We start from the raw sequence: 18,982 nt of genomic DNA on the forward strand, positions 1-18,982 counted from the left end.
GTAGTTTAGAAAGGTGGCAGAATTCTAAATCTAATATCTTAACTTAATGCTTATATGTTATCTTCAAGGATTAAAGGACGGATTGTATACTTAACAATTAATAAAAATATCAGTTTACTTTATTTATGTTGTTGATTGTTGAATATTTGTAAAGAAAAATCTCAGTTTACATTAATTACATTTATTAAACGTAATATTACAATATAATAAAATATCTAGGTATACTTATTTCAACGTAGATTATTTATATATTATTATGTACTGTATTAAACTAATAATATAACTGTCACGTATGTTCTAAATGTCCATTTACATCAGGGGTGGCTACGATCGCGACTAGTCGATCGTGGTAAAGCAAAAAATATGCATCATCTTGTATAATTTTTATAATATACAGATAGAACCTACTACAAAATGTTGATTGTATGATGATCAAAACTTATAGTTCAAAGTATTCGGTAAAAAAGGAAACAATCTCATATGTGATACGAGAACGTACTCCTAAGACTGTTCATAAAAATATTTTACAATGGTGTACAGTAGATCTTATCTCTAATCAAGTTGGCCATCCCTGATCTACATGATGTATATTACTATTATATTAATAAAATAATATCTATTGATAAATAAACATAGACGTAATTGTGAAAAGAAATGCAGCAAATTATTAAAATACAAAGTTAAATAGTTTTTTACTCAATAAGGATAAAGATTGCGTTATTAACTTGTTACACACTTTATAATAATTATTCTATATATCTATCTGGTCAATCTCATCTTAATTTATTCAATCCTCATATAGGTCCCATCGGAACAATGATGGTATTTAGGGGCCTTATGGACATGAGTTCCTACGGCCTTTATAAAATTTCCATTATTACCAATCAGGATAAAAGCCTTGCATATAGAAGTACTCGTACAGCGCCATCTAGTGCCAGCATTCGACTTAAAACCAAAAGTGTATGTGTAATGATCATACATTAGGTATGTCCGTCCATTTTTGAGCCGTATTGTATATGGAGCTGAAAAATGACATTGATAAATTGTAAGTTTTATGTAGGTTACATTATTATTTAGTTTTTCTTTTTTGGTGTAAATTTTTATTCCTAGATGTCGTCTGTAGACCCCGTGTTAAGGAGATTATTAATCAAGATAGATAATACAAACGATTAACTAATTTTGGGCGTAGCTCTAAAAGACTAGACAATGTAATTATTGCTAATACTTTTTATAATTGTAAACCCTATTTCATACTCTTGCTTCGAAGTTCCAATACCTAGGTCTTCTCTGCATCATAGGTGCTGTCATCATCATCAGAATTCACATGTGATATACATTTTCATAAGATGCATTCCTTTGAAAACGAGCATGTGAATCATCTGATGCTATGCGGTCAGCGTCGTTTTCACAAGATTTTAGTTCATTTGAAATAAAATCTTTGAAATTGGTCCATTTTTTAATGTGAAGTAGTTAGATTCAATCATTGGTCTGGGATACATTTTGTCTTTGTACATATTAATTAGATGGGTGATAATCTCTATAAAGCATTTTTTAGATCAAATAATTTTTAAATTGCTACTTATTTGTTTTTTCTTTTAAGGTACTGCTAAGAGCTATACAGAAATGTTTTAGGCGACTATCTGCCCTATCCAGAGGCATTGGAATACTTAAATAATTTCTTAGCAACAATTAATTTGGTTTTCAAACAATTGCTAAGGACTGGAATAAAGTAACCAATAAGTGACCCTGAGTTCGGCAGTTTTTTTTTTGAGGGGGGAAAATCATCCAATGACTTCTCCCGCCTTGAGTGAGGCCAGTGGGAGTGTCAGACCCTTATTGACTAAAAGCAACCCTATTCTTCCTCCTGCTTGTTGAGCCGTAGCCCCGGTAAACCCACCAGGTAGTCCGCAGTTCAGGGTGGTTAGTTGATAATGAAACAGCAATGTTACTTAACACTTTATTATTTTATTACATTACACCAAAATGTAAAAGAAAATAATTAGGGACCGCGAGACAAAAAATTTTTTTTTTTCTCAAAAATTCTTATAACATGCATTACGTTACATTACCTTACTTATTTATCTTTATCGAATGGAATATAATAATATACTTATTTTAAGTAAATTATTTTCATTTATGTAGTAATGTATGTCCTTCATAGTCATTTATTAATATTCAATACTATTATTAAAAATAATATTTGCTAAAAAATAAACGTAAATGCGAAAACAAACTTTAGATTTTGTTTTTTTTTTACGAAAACGTTGCCCCACACTTGGATTTTCTCCTGTGTCGTGGATGCGCTTACAAACATATAAGTTTATATACACATGACACCCAGATCCAAAACAACAATTTATGGATCACACAAGGAGTTCGTGCGTGAATCGAACTCGCTACACGTTGAGCGGCTGCTGGTTGCCCTGCCACCGCACCAACCGTGCAGTCAAAAAATAATTCTGTAGAGCAGTTACTTACTAAAATGCAAAGTTATAATGTTGTATAATTGAAAAAATACAAACAGCTCAATATTTTAGTCAATCTTCGTATAGGTGCCATTGGAAAGACGATGATATTGAGGGGCCTTATGGTCATGGTATCCTTCGGCCTTTATAAAATCTCCATTACTCCCAATCAGGATAAAAGCCTTGCATAATCGTGTCTTCGTACAACGCCATCTAGCGCCAGCATTCGACTTAAAACCAAAACTGTATGTGTAATTATCGTACATTAGGTATGTCCGACCATTTGTGAGCCGTACTGTATATGGAGCTGAAAAACGACATTGATAAATTGACAATTTTGAATTAAGATTGATAGATATTTCAGTTGCTTTTTTAATCTTAGATATTTTTTTTTATGTTAAATGGACCGACGTTTGGCCGCTATCTCGCCTGATGGTAAGTGATGATGCGGCCTACGATGGAGCACGTCTGCCCATAAGCAACCTATTCACTCGGGCTTTGAAGACACCCAGGTTATATCCATCAGGAAACACGGAATCCAGCAAGGCGTTCCACTCCCTAGCAGTTCGCACAAGTATTATTTGTCTGTAGACCCCGTCTCAAGGAGATTACGCTAAGTCTCCTGTTGTTAAAAATCGAAGTACAACTTTGTTATTAATCAAGATAGATAAACAAACGATTAATTTATTCTGAGCGTAGCCCTAGAAGACTAGGCAATGTAATTACTGGTAGGTAATACCTATAAACGGACAACGCCATCTAGTGCCAGCATTCGTTTTAAATGTAAAACTGTATGTATAATGATTATACATTAGGTATGTCAGTCCATTTGTGACCCGTATTTCTGTATATGGAGCTGAAAAACTACATTGATAAATTGTGAATTCTTAAACCTGCCATAGACCTAGCTATGTATAATTATATATTAATATCATATTATATATTAGTACCACGTTTAGTTTTTAGAATTCTAGGTGTTCGTTCCAATGTGTAGCTTCACCAGATTCTTGTTTCAAATGACTGTAATACCAAGTGGTTAGTTGATAATGAAACAGTAATAGTTACTTAACACTTTATTACACCAAAAAATAAAAGAATACAATTAAGACTGCGAGACCAATTACGCAAAATCATATTACTTTTTTGTCAAAAATTCTCAAAAGAAATTGATACAATACTTTGATAAAATAGGTATTTCCAGTTATTAATTATTAAAAATAAAAAAAAACTAAGTTGGCCGCACAGTCGATAACTAAATTAATTTAATTAAATCAAAAGCGTTTTGGTTTACCGTAATTTTTTGCCTAAAACTAGCCTCAGTTGTGATGAAGGTACAGGTAGATCATATTACTCTTAGATATTATAGAGGTATCTATAACAAAGATTATTATGTTACATTTCCACAAAATTCAGAGAAAAATAATAAAATATTAAGCAAAAAATTTTACAGTAAACCTAACATTTGTTAGTAACCTTAGAACGAGTTTACGTTGAACGAAAACGAAACAAGAGCGCGTTCGGCACTCTGATTGGCCAGCGCGAATGAACTAACCAATAGGAGCACCGGACGCACTCTCTTTTCGTTTTCGTTCAACGTAAAGCAAACTCGTACTAAGGGTACTGAAGAACGAATGCTTAAAATTTTAAAACAAAAGCCGAAAGCGATTTTCTTATAACTACGTCACCTATGTACTAAAGTTCACAAATAATTTATCCATCTAGAATTCTAGTATCTAAACAGTTTAGCACTAGATTATGTGCACTAATCGTTACAGAAGACATTAATATCATGACATTATTATAATTAGAAATTTTTATAAGAAAGAAGTTGTTTGTATAATTCTCGACATCAAAAATGTGGTACGTTAACCTGTATATAGTCGGGTAGGGTCCATCAGACCCCAGGAAACTTTAAATTGTTATTATAAAAAACATTTTTTTTTTCTTTGTAATCTGCACACGCACATTAATATGACGAGAACTATACAAGTTTAGCTACAAATATGTAGATATGGTTATGTTACTTAATTTTACTCAAATTTAATAATATAAGTGCATATAATCTCATATTATACATATTGTAATGACAAAGAGATACAGCTTCAAAACCGTTGCTCAGTACCAATTATTTTATGAGAAAACCTTTTTAATCAGGGATATTTTATTTAAATCATTTTATATAAGGGATATTATATTATAGTAGGTAGTTTTAATTTCTCGCACAAATTGCAGTTTAGATAATGCATTGTTCAAAAATTTGAAATGGGACCTCAGTTGAGAAATTGCGCGTCAAAGACAAAAAGAATCACGCAAATCGGTCCATTAACCTCGGCGTAATCGGTGTACATACATAGAAAAAAAAAACATACCGGCCGAATTTAGAACCTCCTCCTTTTTGGGAAGTCGGTTAAAAAGAAATATCAGGTTGCACAGCAACCGTTACATTTCGAGTACTGAACCAACGTGTAATGAAACAAAAGATATTTATAACAAAGAAATAATTAAAACACATTACTTAAATAAATAACAACACAATTCCAATTGAAAGGTTATTATTTAACTCATTACATATTATTATTACCTTCGTGATATATACTAAATTAATTATTATGTTATCGGCTTACTGACGTAACGACGATTGTAGTAGCCAATAGCAGCGCGACAATTCCCGCGTCGTGTGTCGCGGAATGCTGCTCATTAATATGAGCCTCTAGCATTGCTTGAAACTAGTCGACTCACGTGAGTAAGCCGATAACATAACAATAAACTCACATACATAATTAATTGCTACATTACTATTCGTCATTAATTTGACAAAATCTTCCTACGCATGCGTAGTATACATTTTACTAATAACTAACCTAAACACACATTATTTAGAAAAAGAGAAATACATATTATATACTAAGATATTTTCCCCACTACCAAATTACTTAATTATAAGAGGTAAGAGAGTAACTACATAATATTTAAGCGTTATATATGTAGGTATCGCTAAAAATATTTCAATATAAAGTTAATTATATTGTGATAGGTAATTATAACAGTCTAACCGAACAAAAAATAATAATAATCGATCATCGTTTAGCATCAAAAATGTCCTTAACATATATATACTCTTCAAATATCACCAAAAACTCAATATCGTATCGTATCGTCACGCCTTTTATCCCAGAATGGATAGGCGGAGGTGCACGTTACAGCAAAAAAATATATATGAAAAGGGCCAAGCAATACTTTGCCCGACCCGGGAATCGAAACGGAAACCTCTTGCCCGGCAGTTGCACTTGCAACCACTCGACCAACGAGGCAGGTATAAAGTCAATATTATTATGAAATAAGAAGTAAGTTTTTGCCTAAATGAATAGTATAAGATAAAGTTGTTGTGTTCTGGCGTTTAGAAGGTTAAATTGTTTAGAGAAGACAGACAAAGAGATGTTGCTCAGTGCGTTTTGTCGATTCTCAAATTATAGACATAATTTTCTGTCAACTGAACCTATTTTGAAGTTTCTTATTACGAATAGAAATGAACATGTTGGTACCTATATCTTTTAAATTGCCTCTTAAACCAGTTGATATGTCAAAAACCCTTTTTAAAAAGGGCATCCGCCTCCATTTTTGTTCAAGCCAGGTAATATCCGTTAAACCTTCACCTAAGTCTGAAAACAACTATGCTGGAATCCGCATCTAAATCGGTGCAGCCAAACGCGAGATAATCGCTTACAAATATACCAACATACAGATCAAACTAAGAACAAAACTTTTTCAAAAAACGACGACCAAGAAATCATCTGTAGTTACGATAATTACCGCCGTACTCAGAGTAATTCAATGGTTACTTAAACCAGTACTTAGCAATTGTTTTCGGAACAAAATCGTTACTAAGGAATAGTTTAAGTCATCATTAAATGTCTCTAAGTGCGGCAGTTAGACTGTTACATTAAACATTAGTATTCGTAAACGATATAATCGCTGGACTTATTCCCATAATCCTTATCTTTGACAAGTTTGTATCTGCCATCCTCGGTTTCCACGAAGAACTTCGGTGGATGACAGTGTTCACCAGGTTCCTTCTTGATAGAGAAGTCATTGTTCACAATAACACCGACGTAGCAGTTGTTAGTATTGATGCAACGCCACCTTTTCTTCAAGTATGGAGTCTTCGAGTAATAATGCCCTTTGTACTTCAACAGCAATTTGTCCTGAACCGTCGTTATCAGTTGTACTGAAAGAAATTTTAATCGTCAGTTTCGATCGTAATGTAAAATAAAATTTTAAACTTAACACTAAAATAAAAAAAAAAACTTAAAGTAAAAAGAGGAATATGGAAAATTTGGTTTTAAATAAAAATAAAATATAAATGTTTTTAAAATATTTACTAAATAAAATGTAGGAAATAAAAACACAAACACATTATAATAATATGTAATTCGACTATACTTAGATCGTAAGAATAAATGACAGAAGAGGATTCGTTAACTTAACTGAGTTTCACATTATTAGGGTTTAACCATGTCTTCCGGCATAAGAGACACAATAGAAAACATATTGTCTCGCGTAGTTTTACGCGAGACAGTATGTTTTCTATTCACTCCAGCATACCACTGGCTAGCCAATTTTTGTTTTGGAATAGTAACAGAGACGTATTTTCCGGTTTGAGTTTTAATATATTCTTTGGGTGGATGTAAATGTTCTTTCGGTTGCTTAATCACATTACATTGACCATCAATGATCAAGGAGGAGTAACAGGAACTCGTATGAACGCATCGCCAAATATAGTCTTTCGAGGTTCTAGCGTAACAATAACTTTTATATCTAAACAAAGTTTTATCTTGAATTGTAGTGATAAATTCCCCTGAAAAAGAATTCAGAAATTAATAATAATTTTTGTTTTGATATAACGGTAAAACGGGGTGAATAGGAACTCGAACTCGAACCCTTATTCACCCCGTTTTACCGTTACTAAATTAGTGAATAGAAAAAAGCTAACAAAATAACATAGGGAGTAATAGAGGTATGCGGATATAGGATCGGTACTCTTAGTATAAGTTTGATTTACTTTAAACGTAAAGGAAACTTGTACTAAGGGTACAGGACCTGCAAATCAGGGTAACACATTGAACAGGCAGAATACGAGTAAAAAAAATAAAACAAACACCACTAGCTTCCTCTTCTATTGCCATAACACGTCATTTATTAATTAATAGTCACATTTGTAATAGCCATCCATTCAGTCCTCATGCCATAAAATTCTTGTATTACAAATATACATTTCGTCAGGGTTTTTATAGTACATTTTCAGAGAATGTGTGTGTCTTGGGTCCTTTTATAAAGCCTCCCAATCGATTTCAATTATGTGTCAAGTCTAACTAAACTAGGCCCCTACCTAGGAGATATTATAGTGCACAAACGTGTTACAAACACAGGTGCACTCCCAGTCCCCTTAATCTCTGAACCTGATGGGACCTGATGGGCTAAAGTCCCACAGTGAGTTGGTACACGCTGTTGATGTAGAGACTACCTACAGATGTCTTTTCAAATGTACTGCCCATCCTTAGTCTTATGGAACCCTTTAGGTGGATGATCATGGATCCGAGACTGCTTCAGTCTCCCATCATCATCTATACTAATACTGGCATAACACGTATTCGTTTTCACACACCTCCATTTCCTTTTAAGATACGGAACTTTTGTATAATAATAGTTGTTGTATTTCAAAAACTCTTTGCCATCTTCCACTCTTATTATTTGCACTAAAACAAATTAAATGATTAAGAAAGTATAATATATGTGATTATGAGTAATTTCTGTACTCAGACATTGAGTAACGATTTTGTTCCAAAAACTATTACTAAAGATTAAGATTAAATGGCTCTGAGTATGGCAATGAATGATTTTATTTGAAAAATAAATATGGAATACTGTATTAAGACATTTTTAATTGAAATGATTAAACCTCGTGGATAAGGAGTTATTTCCATTGCATATTTGAACGATGTTAAAGCCGGTGGCTTTTTATAGGGCATCCTTTAAAATTACACCTATGATGAGGTGGGTCTTTGGAATATTGAACACATCTCTTCGATAATAAAACTGACTTAAAATATTATTCTATACATTAATTTAGCAACTTTTGGTACCTACATAAAAGAGAGACACAACAAAAAACAGCAGACAGACAACAGAGAAATAATAAATGAGACATTTTTGACTAAAGAATACAGGAGTACATTCATAACACATGTTAATGAAAATTACTTTCTGTTACTTTTAAAAAAAGCGTTTTATTCGTTTCAAGGTAGACTTAGTATTCTTATAGACATTATGGCAGACATTTGATCACTATAATTAGGTGTGTATGTGGTAGATTACTATATAAAAATAAAGTCATAATTTTATTTAAATTGCAATATACCTATAGATATTAATCATAATCATGTCACAAATTGACTTAGCTTATGGCTACTTCAATGACATCAGCATTATTGATAAGAAGCGACTTATATACCGCGGCTTTCTGCGAGCTTTAAAAGGAACTAGTATACAACATATAGTCCCGAAGCACTAACATACATCTTCTTTTTTCCATGACAGTGTTCTCCAATCGTTTTGGATACAACGTGGTGAATGTTCGCGTAAAGATTGGCTTTGCACTTAGGATATTGTGAACAGGCCCAGTGTGTCTCATTTTTGTGTTTAGACTCATAACGCACATAGTACGTATATCCCTCGTAGAGAAGACGCTTTTTCCCATTGAGTAAGGTGATTAGTTTCGCTAAAACAAATGTTAATGTTAATAAACTTTCAAGGATAAACAAAAATGGATTGATTAAAAAAAACTCACATTTATATCGATTATCTTTGGTTTTTATCATGTATGAATTTCATATTAGTTATTGCATTGCATTATAAATATAAAGAAAGAAGAAATGTTCTAATAAACATTTGCAGTCAGGCCATTCACACGTAAAGCGCAAGCATATTGGAATAGGAAAAGAGTAAAATAATTTGGTACATATTCTAAGAGGTTAGGATAAGAAGCGTATATATACACAGCATGAGGTTTTTTTGTTAATGCTGAACAAAAGCATTTCTAAGTTTAGGACTTAACTAAAGGTGTTAGTGTCATGGTAGCCCGGAGGTTAATGTGCACTCCTCAAGCATGAGGTAAAATAACTTAAGCTACTTGTTTCCCCTTTCGTTGAAAATCCGTCGACATATTTAACATTCGTGTCAGGAACATGGAAAAAAGAAACTGATTTTTAGTTTAAAATAAAATATTTATTTTTATATGTAGTATTGCAACAATTAAGAGCTAATATTTGCACGCCTATTACATACAACAAAGAGACATCTATGTAACTTAAATAATCTAAAACCTTGATCATTATGTACTACGTACACCTTTTTAACAGCAAATATAGCTATTATATTTGATTTATACATTACTATTTAAAAAATATACATAGTATATACTTACTCTAAATTGCATGGTAAATCAATTGGAATTAAATTAAATTAGACATAAATGACTATATTATTCAAGTGATTTAAAATAAAATTATTATAAAATATAACCAAATTAAGAGCAGATTCGTAAAAAAGCACGATAAAGCTTTCTTCTAATATAACCCACCACCCAGTTATACCAACAGTAGCGTGTTTCTTAAAAAAACTTTAACTTTTATTTAAGATATCATTATTCTCCTGCGTTATTAAGCATCGTGGTAGCTTATTATCCTCCTTATTTTTATCCGATCCCTTATTTTAATTTATTGAAACCAAATTCAAGTTCCAATCGGCAGAATTGTTAACTTTTGTTTGAAGATAATGACGCCGTTAACTTTTTGTGTTTTTTTTTGAGGTATCACCGAGTACATAGCTACTGAGTATATTCAATGAATAACTTATATTCTAAACTCGAATATACCTTCCACAATGATTTTTAATGAGAGTCTTTTTGGGATGCATATGGTCACATTGAGCTTCGTGGATTACCAGCGACTTATCTAGAATCAGAAAGCATTTACACCTCGGTTGACTGGTACACCGCCATCTATCGAGCGAAGCAGGTCCTTTTTTAGCATACTGATTATAAAATGTATATCCTTTGTACACAACCAGCTGTTTACCGTTGAGCATTGTTATTAGTTTCACTGAAATAAAGATACCATATTAAAAACCAAATAATAAAACAAAACAAAATACTTTTGGAAGGAAGAAATGCAAAGCATATTCGTTTAATTTGTTGTCTCAAGTCAGTATATAGACATAGGTAACAAAGAAATATTAAAAATACAAATAACACATAGTTCATAGCATTCAAATTGATTTTGTAATGATACCTAAAATATTTTCATATAAAACATCTTCTGTTTATAGTAAACATTAAGCTTTTTAAGTTCTTCAACAGGGATTCAAAAGGAATTGGGTATTAAGGTTATGGCTTATTGGAAGCTATATTAAAAATAAAACAATTTTGAGTTGATTTGTGTATTTTTTTTTAATAAGAATAAAGATAAAGATTATTTCATTATACATTTACGTCCTACGTATATAATATGTTTTTCCCCATTCGAACATCTGATTACCGGTCCGTTTGTATGTTCATCATTTCAGAAATATCCCACTTTATTATTATGATTAAGATAAAGAAACGACTTGCACTTTGGAAATATCGTATCTGTAGAAATAAGGGTGATCTCGGAATAAGGCTTTTTACCTCTGCTCGTGTCGATTATGTGAACTGAAAAAGAAAAATAAAAACAAAATTAAAGAAATGAATTACAACCATAGCAAATTTTGGTAAAACATATTTACATTATGTCCAATACTGATAATACAACAATGAAAACATTGCACACCAAATATAATGAGACGTTAGTAAATTGGTTAAAATCTATAAATACATAAAGGATAGATTCAGGCATTACTTTGGCAAACCCATTATAAGTTAGTATTATTAAATACAGTTTTTGGGGGGATGAAGTAAGGAGTTTGATGTGTTGTAGATGAATGGGTGTAGATGGAAGGATATACCATGAAATACCAGCACCAAACGAAGCTTTAGAAATGATAAGAAAATCAAATCATGCACATGTCATGAGACATTACCCTGTTATCAGTAAATAGGGTAAATGACTCATTTTTATTTTAATGTTTGTCTTGTGTTTATTTTAAAATATTAGACACGTATTTATTTATTTTCTTACGGAAACAAATACTTTCTAAGATATATCGATTTGAAATATCGCGTGACGTCACTTCTAGGTACAATATATACGTAGAAATGACGTTTTTGCCCTCACTCCTAAACTTTGATTTGTTTTAACTAAGTATTGTGATCTTATATGACAAAATGAAAAAATGTGTGTCTAATACTTGTTCATTACCTAAGTAAGCGACTAAATATAAGAATTAAATAGATTTTTAATTTTCATACCCCGTCATCATCCCTATTGTAGTTGTCCAAGGTAACAGTTAGTGCATGTATTTTCCGTTGGGGCATTTGATCATCGGTCTGTTCTTATGTTCATGGTTCCATAGATACTCCAGTAAATTGTTGTCGTCATCGAGAAAGATGAACGACTTGCATCTTGGAAACGTGGTGCATACCCATTTATGTCCATTTTTAGTTTTGTATCTGTAGAAATATGGGTGTTCACGGAATAAGGCCCACGTTTTACCGTTGAGTGTGTCGATTAAGTGAACTGAAAGAAGAGAAAAGTAGTTCTTAGAAGGAATTCTTAGTTGTTAAACCATAGTAGCTTTTTGGCACATGTCTTTCAGGGTCTGATTATATTTTATACAAAACAACTCACAAAATGTATAGTATCTCAAATATTCTTAATAATAAATAAAAAAAAATTGTAAGTAATAAAATTTTATTAAAGCATATACCTTTGTTGCCATATAATTGTTCTATTTAATACCTAATAAAAATAGTAAAAGACCTTAAGGAGGTAGATAAAATAACATTCTGGCAATTACTAAAATAATAACGATGAGATATACGAGTAATTAGTCTTTTTATCTTATTAAAATTGCCATAATCGATACCACAAAATATTCGACTATGGCACAATAAAAAACAACACTTGAGATCTTTTACTAGTAAAATAAAATAAAAAAATAACAGTAATCTTGATTAGTCATCGCAAGAATAATATACAAAAATATTAAAATTAGTTACCCATATCCATATCACCATTTATTAATTCTATATAATTATGTAGGTACATATGTATGTACACTACATTACTTACTAACATTTAGGATAAAAAATATATAAATTGTTTCCAATTTTCTAATGGAATGGAAGAAGAATTTGTCATGGAAGTATCCGCACAGGCAATAAAATTGGCGCTAGAAATAATCTGAAGTTTACGCAAAGACGCAATGCTGTGCGGAAATAAATCCGCGCAAATTGTGCTGTGCGGATATGCTCTTAATGATGTTAAATAGAATTAAATAAATTGACACTATAAATAAAATATCATTAATTTATTCATAGGTCAATCTTATAATAAAATTTTTGAATTGATTTTAATACCGGTAAACTATGGCAACTTTACTAGACCCTTGGCAACTTTACCATACTATAGGTATTCGGTATAAACTCATTTATCTAAAAATCTACCCATTAGAATTCTGTTTTGTAATAGTAGTATTTTTTAGACTTCAAAAGGAAATATTTACTATATTTTGCGTAGACGTAAGACTGCTATTATGCCAGTAATGGCCGTTACAGTGTAGTGCGTGAAAATGTGCTAAAAGTTAGTAGTTCCTAAATAGTGCTCACAGAGCCTAAATTATTTGTCACAGGTGAGTGAAATTTTGATCTTGTATGTATAATATAGTTGGGATTACTGTTGTAATGTCAGCAATTGCTTTTTCTTTAATTTATTGATAAATAATCGCTTCGGTAATGTTGACACAGGTTAGGTAAAGTTGCCACGGCCTGCTTTGTGGCAACTTTACTTACAGTTAGGGTTGGCAATAAATGTTTTTTTCCTTGTTTGTGTGTATGTAACCATTTTCGAATACCTAAATTTCCCAGCATAATAGTGAATATCCTGGATGATAAGTTATAATGTATTTAATAATACCTTTTGTTTTAGAGCCAAAATGGCTCACATGAAACAAAACCGCAGAAAACTCGGAGCTAGACAATATAAAAAGTATACGAAAGTAATGTTAAAATTAGCTATGGAGATAGTGAAGTCAAAAAATTAAAAAGTCAAAAGATTAAACATTATTTTGTAGCCTTTTTTTACAATTTTAAACATAAATACTTAAAATTTTAGAACTTAATTTAGTTTAAAAGGGAACAATATTTTTGTCAGATATTTATGCTTTTTTTTACTTTAGGTTTAAGGTTTATTAATTTCTTTTTTAAATATACATGTCATAAAAAAATCCTCTTTTTTTGACAACCCCGAGCGTAACAAATTATTTGTATGTAAATTACGATGAAACCCGTGGCAACTATACCTACTGTCTGTGTAGCCGTTATCTTTATAGATTTCCTCATATTGTTTGCATTATAATACGAAGAGGTCCTAGATGAAGCCCTCTGTACCTCAACAACTCTTTAATATGCAATACACGATGAATACGGCGCGTAGGTAAAGTTGCCAAAAATTTGGTATCTTTACCCATGTTGTTTTTTCTTTACTACGGCTAAAGTAAGCGTTTGTATATAATGACGATTACAGTAAAGTGAGCCAGATAGACTACAATTTTAAATATATAGTTTTGGTTTCTATGCGTCTTATGGTTAAAAATATATTTCGATTTTTGTTACAAAATATGGTAAAGTTGCCATGTTTTACGGTACTATTGTAAATTACATTCCTTTTTTTGTGGTACTTGCCGGCAGACGAACACACGGATCACTTGCTAGTAAGCAACCGCCGCTGTCCTTACACAGCCGAAACACTAGAGGCGTTACAAGTGCGTAGCCGGCTTTTTAGGGGTTAGGAATTTATGGGTTGTTGAGGAATCGGGATTTAGGGAGTGGGGTAATTGGACCTTCAGTAACATCACTCACACAATTACACATCTTTTACACTCTCAAATAGTTTCCATTGCCCAGTTTAATATAATTAGGTCTAGGGTGATTGTGTTTATGTATCACTTTAGTTATGATATCTTCTTTTGACAATATGAGGTACGAGGTACATTTGGACGTGCACTTGTATCGAGCTGCTCCCTCGGCCAAGAGTTTATGAAAGTTGAACGAGTAGCCATCGACCATCAAACGCTCTTTTCCACTGCTATCCATCGTTATCCTCATTACTAAAACATACAGAAAAAACTTATAATTAAACAATATAGGTATATCTTTGATTATATTTGTGGAGTTAAGAATTTTTCACGCCTAATATAACTGCAAGTATATTTATTTCAGCGACTATTGTCAAAAATGCCAACTCTTGAGGGCTTTTACTGATAACCTCCTTAAACATCTCAAGCCTCGGTCCAATGCCCCTCTCTCTAATCTCCCTATCTTCAATTCCCAAATGCCAATCTTCAAATTCCCCCAATAAGGCCGGCAACGCACTTGTAACTCCTGTGTTGATGTCGGTGTTCATGCGCGGCGCCGTTTACCACCCTATACCATAGAAGAAAATAACCTACAACTTGAATCTAACTTAGATAAAAAAAAATAGCAATTTTTTCTTAAAAATTTATTAGTGATATAAAAGTAATTATAGTATTAAGAATATAACCTATGTTTGAATGTAATATAGTATTAACAATTAACATGTAAGAAAAAATATAAAAATAGTTTCAGATTTAACTGATGTCATTAATTCGAGGTTTGATAGAAATCTTTTTAAGTTCATACTTCATCACATACAAGCACAATGCAAGAGTCGCTCTTGCGTAATAATATAGGTACACGTATTATATCCACAACATATTACAAAAAGTATTAGGTACTGAGTTACTCACATTTTTTCTTTTTGATTTTTTGAACTAAATAGCAACTTATTATTATAATACCTGTCATTTCAAATATAATTCCCAAAAACTCCGCACAACGAAATAAAATTCACCCATTTAATTTGCAATTCTATAACACAGAAAATAATTCTGCGATTTCATGAAAATTTTACACGACACGGTGCGGAAATAAATCCGCGTGTATTTTATTTTGCTATGCGGAAAGGCTCCTAATGGTATCGAATCTAATCAATTGAAAATGTAAAAATAAAAAATACGCCAATTATAATCGGCGTATTTTTTTAAAAAATAAAAAATACGCCAAATATAATTGGCGTATTTTTTATTTCACTAACCTAACTCATCGGCCGCTTTAGGCCACCAGAGATGTGCTTTGTAGCTAAGCTACAAATATGTAATAGCTAAGTTGTAAAACTATGTGCTGTGTCAGCTAAGTAGCTGTGCGAGGAAGATAGTTAGCTTGAGTATACGGTGTATCGATAGTAGCGAAGCCATCTTCCCATATAAAAACAGTTTAGCTGAGTCCTTTTCCACCAGTGCTAAGCTATGTGTACCAATGAATATGATTGGTGGAAGTCAAACGCACAAGAACGTAGCATAGCACATCTCCGGTGGAAAAGCACACAAAAAGTACTATTTAAATCGACCCTAATCCAGCCTCCAAACAAATTGCAGTCTTATCATTAGAACTTAAAACGATCAGTTAATCCGATATCGGAAACTCACAAAAATTAATAAACATATTGGTAAATATCCCGTTTTAAGTTCTAATGATATTACTAGTGACCATGTCGATTTAAAAACTTGAATTGCAGTCTTGCTACACTTTCAAATAATTTCCATTGGACAGCTGCATATAATTGGGTTTACGGTGGGTGTGGTTTTGTACGTTTTTAGTTAGGACATAATCACATGTCGTTAATACGTATGAGGAGCACGTTGATGTACATCGCCACCGCTTTTTCCCATCAGCCAAACGTTTGTGAAAGTAGAATGAATAGCCGTCGACCAATAGATACTCTTTTCCATTTTTTTCCACCTTTATTTTCTTCACTGAAACTAGAGAGGAAAATCCTATATTAAAATACTTAATACATTATTATCATTAGCCTTAACCTAATTAACGTCTAGATTTCATTAGAAAGATAAATCATAATTGTATCTTTCTTGCTATTCAGTAAACAGGACGTGTATGATAAAATTGGTTTCTAAAGGTTCTCAAAAGAATAAGAAAGAAAAATATGATGTATATCTTTAATCCTTGGTATGAATGCAGATCCACGCGAGACATAATGTGTTTTCTATTGTGTAAATAGATATGAATGGGTATAACAGAGAAAATTACCATAATTATGATGATTTGTCATACGTCATAATCCGTCCAGGCAAGGGTCATGTAAAGATTTTATTCCGTTAAGATTTCAGATCACAAACTCACTTCAGAACAATATAATAAAACAAAGGTTTATAATAAAATATGATTTACTACAATTTATACACACACAATGGAACATACAGAAAAAAGAAAGAAAGAACATACGAGTACATTCTTTACATAAACCAATGGTTTGAAAATATACTTAGGTACATAATATGTAATTTTATAGAAAATATTTAGGTTAAAAACACGAATTCTTAGTCGCATTTTATACCGCATTTAAAAGGTTTTCGTTTTTTTACTATTATTAAATTTAACTATAATTGTCTAGTGCTATGATTGGCCGGCTCGAATAAACCAACCAATTAGAGCGCCGAACGTGCTCTCGTTTCGATTACTTTAAACGTAAAACAAACTCGTACTAAAGGTACTGAAGAGTAATAATTTAACCTAACATAACCTAAAGTATGTGCCGTCAGACATTTTATGATACCTTAATTTGTCGTGACAATGTTCCTCGTAGCTCTTTACTATTACCCAATCTTTATCCACCAAGAGAAAAGCTCTACATTTCGAAGTTCGTGAACAGCTCCATCTATCGCCCGATTTCTGAGCTATGTGTTTGTAGTATGTGTACCCATCCTTCATCAACTGTGGTTTGCTTGAACCCTGCACTGTTATAAGTTGCACTGAAAATTATGTGAAAAGGAAATTTAAACGGTACATCTACAGTAATTGAGCTTAATTTTATATGATCCGTTTGGCTATTCACATAATTATGTACTATGATAAAACCTTTACCTTTATACAATTTTAATACGTATACAAACCAACCATTACATAGTTTTTCAGTTTTATTCGGAACGTCTAATTACTCTATTTCAAAACAAATTATGTCAAATTACTATAATGTGAAATAACTATGCCTAAAAAAATACTGAAGTAGGTACTAGGGTACACTACAAAAAAAAACCAGGTGCGCTGATTAAAAGTCCTCAATCGTTGAACAAAAAAATTTTATATTTCGCGTCAAAATGATATAACATATTTATGTTAGAAGTAATAATAATACCCATCAGTTTTTCCTATTTGACATTTTTTTATTAAATCATGTACAATCGAATACATATCGATGTTACAATTTACAATAAAAATCTATGCGCGGAACATAAAGGAACATAAATCTCCGTATTTATACAAAAATGAACCAGTCTACAAAAACGCACTTCTGAGATTTCAGTTTTGCTTTATAGTATAATGTTTGTTGTTGGTGTTGGTTCTGTTCTGCTTTTAATATACCTTATTTCCAAGGAAAAAATAATTTGGTATAAGTATTTAGACCATTTTTAAATTGGTATTCTTCAAAAAAAAGCAAATTTTACGCGTTGTTCCATTGTGCATAAATACGAACATATTGCGGTACAATTTTACCTTTTTTATTTTAATATTCGCATAAACGTTAGAATCAATTATTTGATCGAAAATAATAATAAGAGACATGAGAATTAGAAGAACGTCCAGAAAAGTTAAGGACATTATAGAAATTAAGAAAAATAGAAAACATATTTTTTTTTAAAAGAGACTTGATTCTGCATTTGCATACGGTTTATAAACTACCTGATTATGTTTTAGTCGTCTTTGGGGTCTACTTCTACAACTAAGATTTAGACTCCATTTTCCAGAGGCGTGCATGTTGTAAACAGGGGCGGGATGCTTATGGTAGATATCACCAGATACAACTCTCAAATTGCAGTCAGCAACTAAGAAAGCCTTACAATTATACTTCATGGCTGATGAACATTTGTAGCGTGTTCTTAGGTTCTTAGACATACCGTGCGAACTGTATGTAAAGCCCTGGTATCTGAAGATTTGAGCTCCTGACACTAATTGCATTATTTCACCTGGAAAGTAGATAAAAAAAGTTTAATTAGTTCATCATCATCAATTAAAAGATGCCTGGAATGAAGGCAACTTCACATCAACAGCTTATAAGTGGCCACTGCTGACCAAAGGCCTCTTTTCATATGAAGAAGGTTTGAGCATTAATCACCACGCTTGCTCAATGCGGGTTGGCGATTTCAAACTTATAATGAGAAATTATAAGCCCAAAAAGTTACTTACCTATTGTCAAATCTTTAAGTTAAAAAAGAACAAAGAAAAATTGTGC

The 18,982-nt window shown here is 32.0% G+C and overlaps 1 long non-coding RNA gene across 1 annotated transcript; it reads right to left on the minus strand.

Annotated features, from left to right (window-relative positions):
• Window positions 1-3,525: 3,525 nt before the first annotated feature.
• Window positions 3,526-14,520, minus strand: LOC126912784 (uncharacterized). Its single transcript, XR_007707432.1, has 2 exons — window positions 11,908-14,520; window positions 3,526-11,211 (listed from the first exon to the last, which is right to left on the minus strand). It is a non-coding gene; the product is annotated as an uncharacterized LOC126912784 (long non-coding RNA).
• Between the last annotated feature and the right edge of the window lie 4,462 nt (window positions 14,521-18,982).

Source organism: Spodoptera frugiperda, chromosome 30 (genome assembly GCF_023101765.2).
Source record: "Spodoptera frugiperda isolate SF20-4 chromosome 30, AGI-APGP_CSIRO_Sfru_2.0, whole genome shotgun sequence".
Taxonomy (NCBI): Eukaryota; Metazoa; Arthropoda; class Insecta; order Lepidoptera; family Noctuidae; genus Spodoptera; species Spodoptera frugiperda.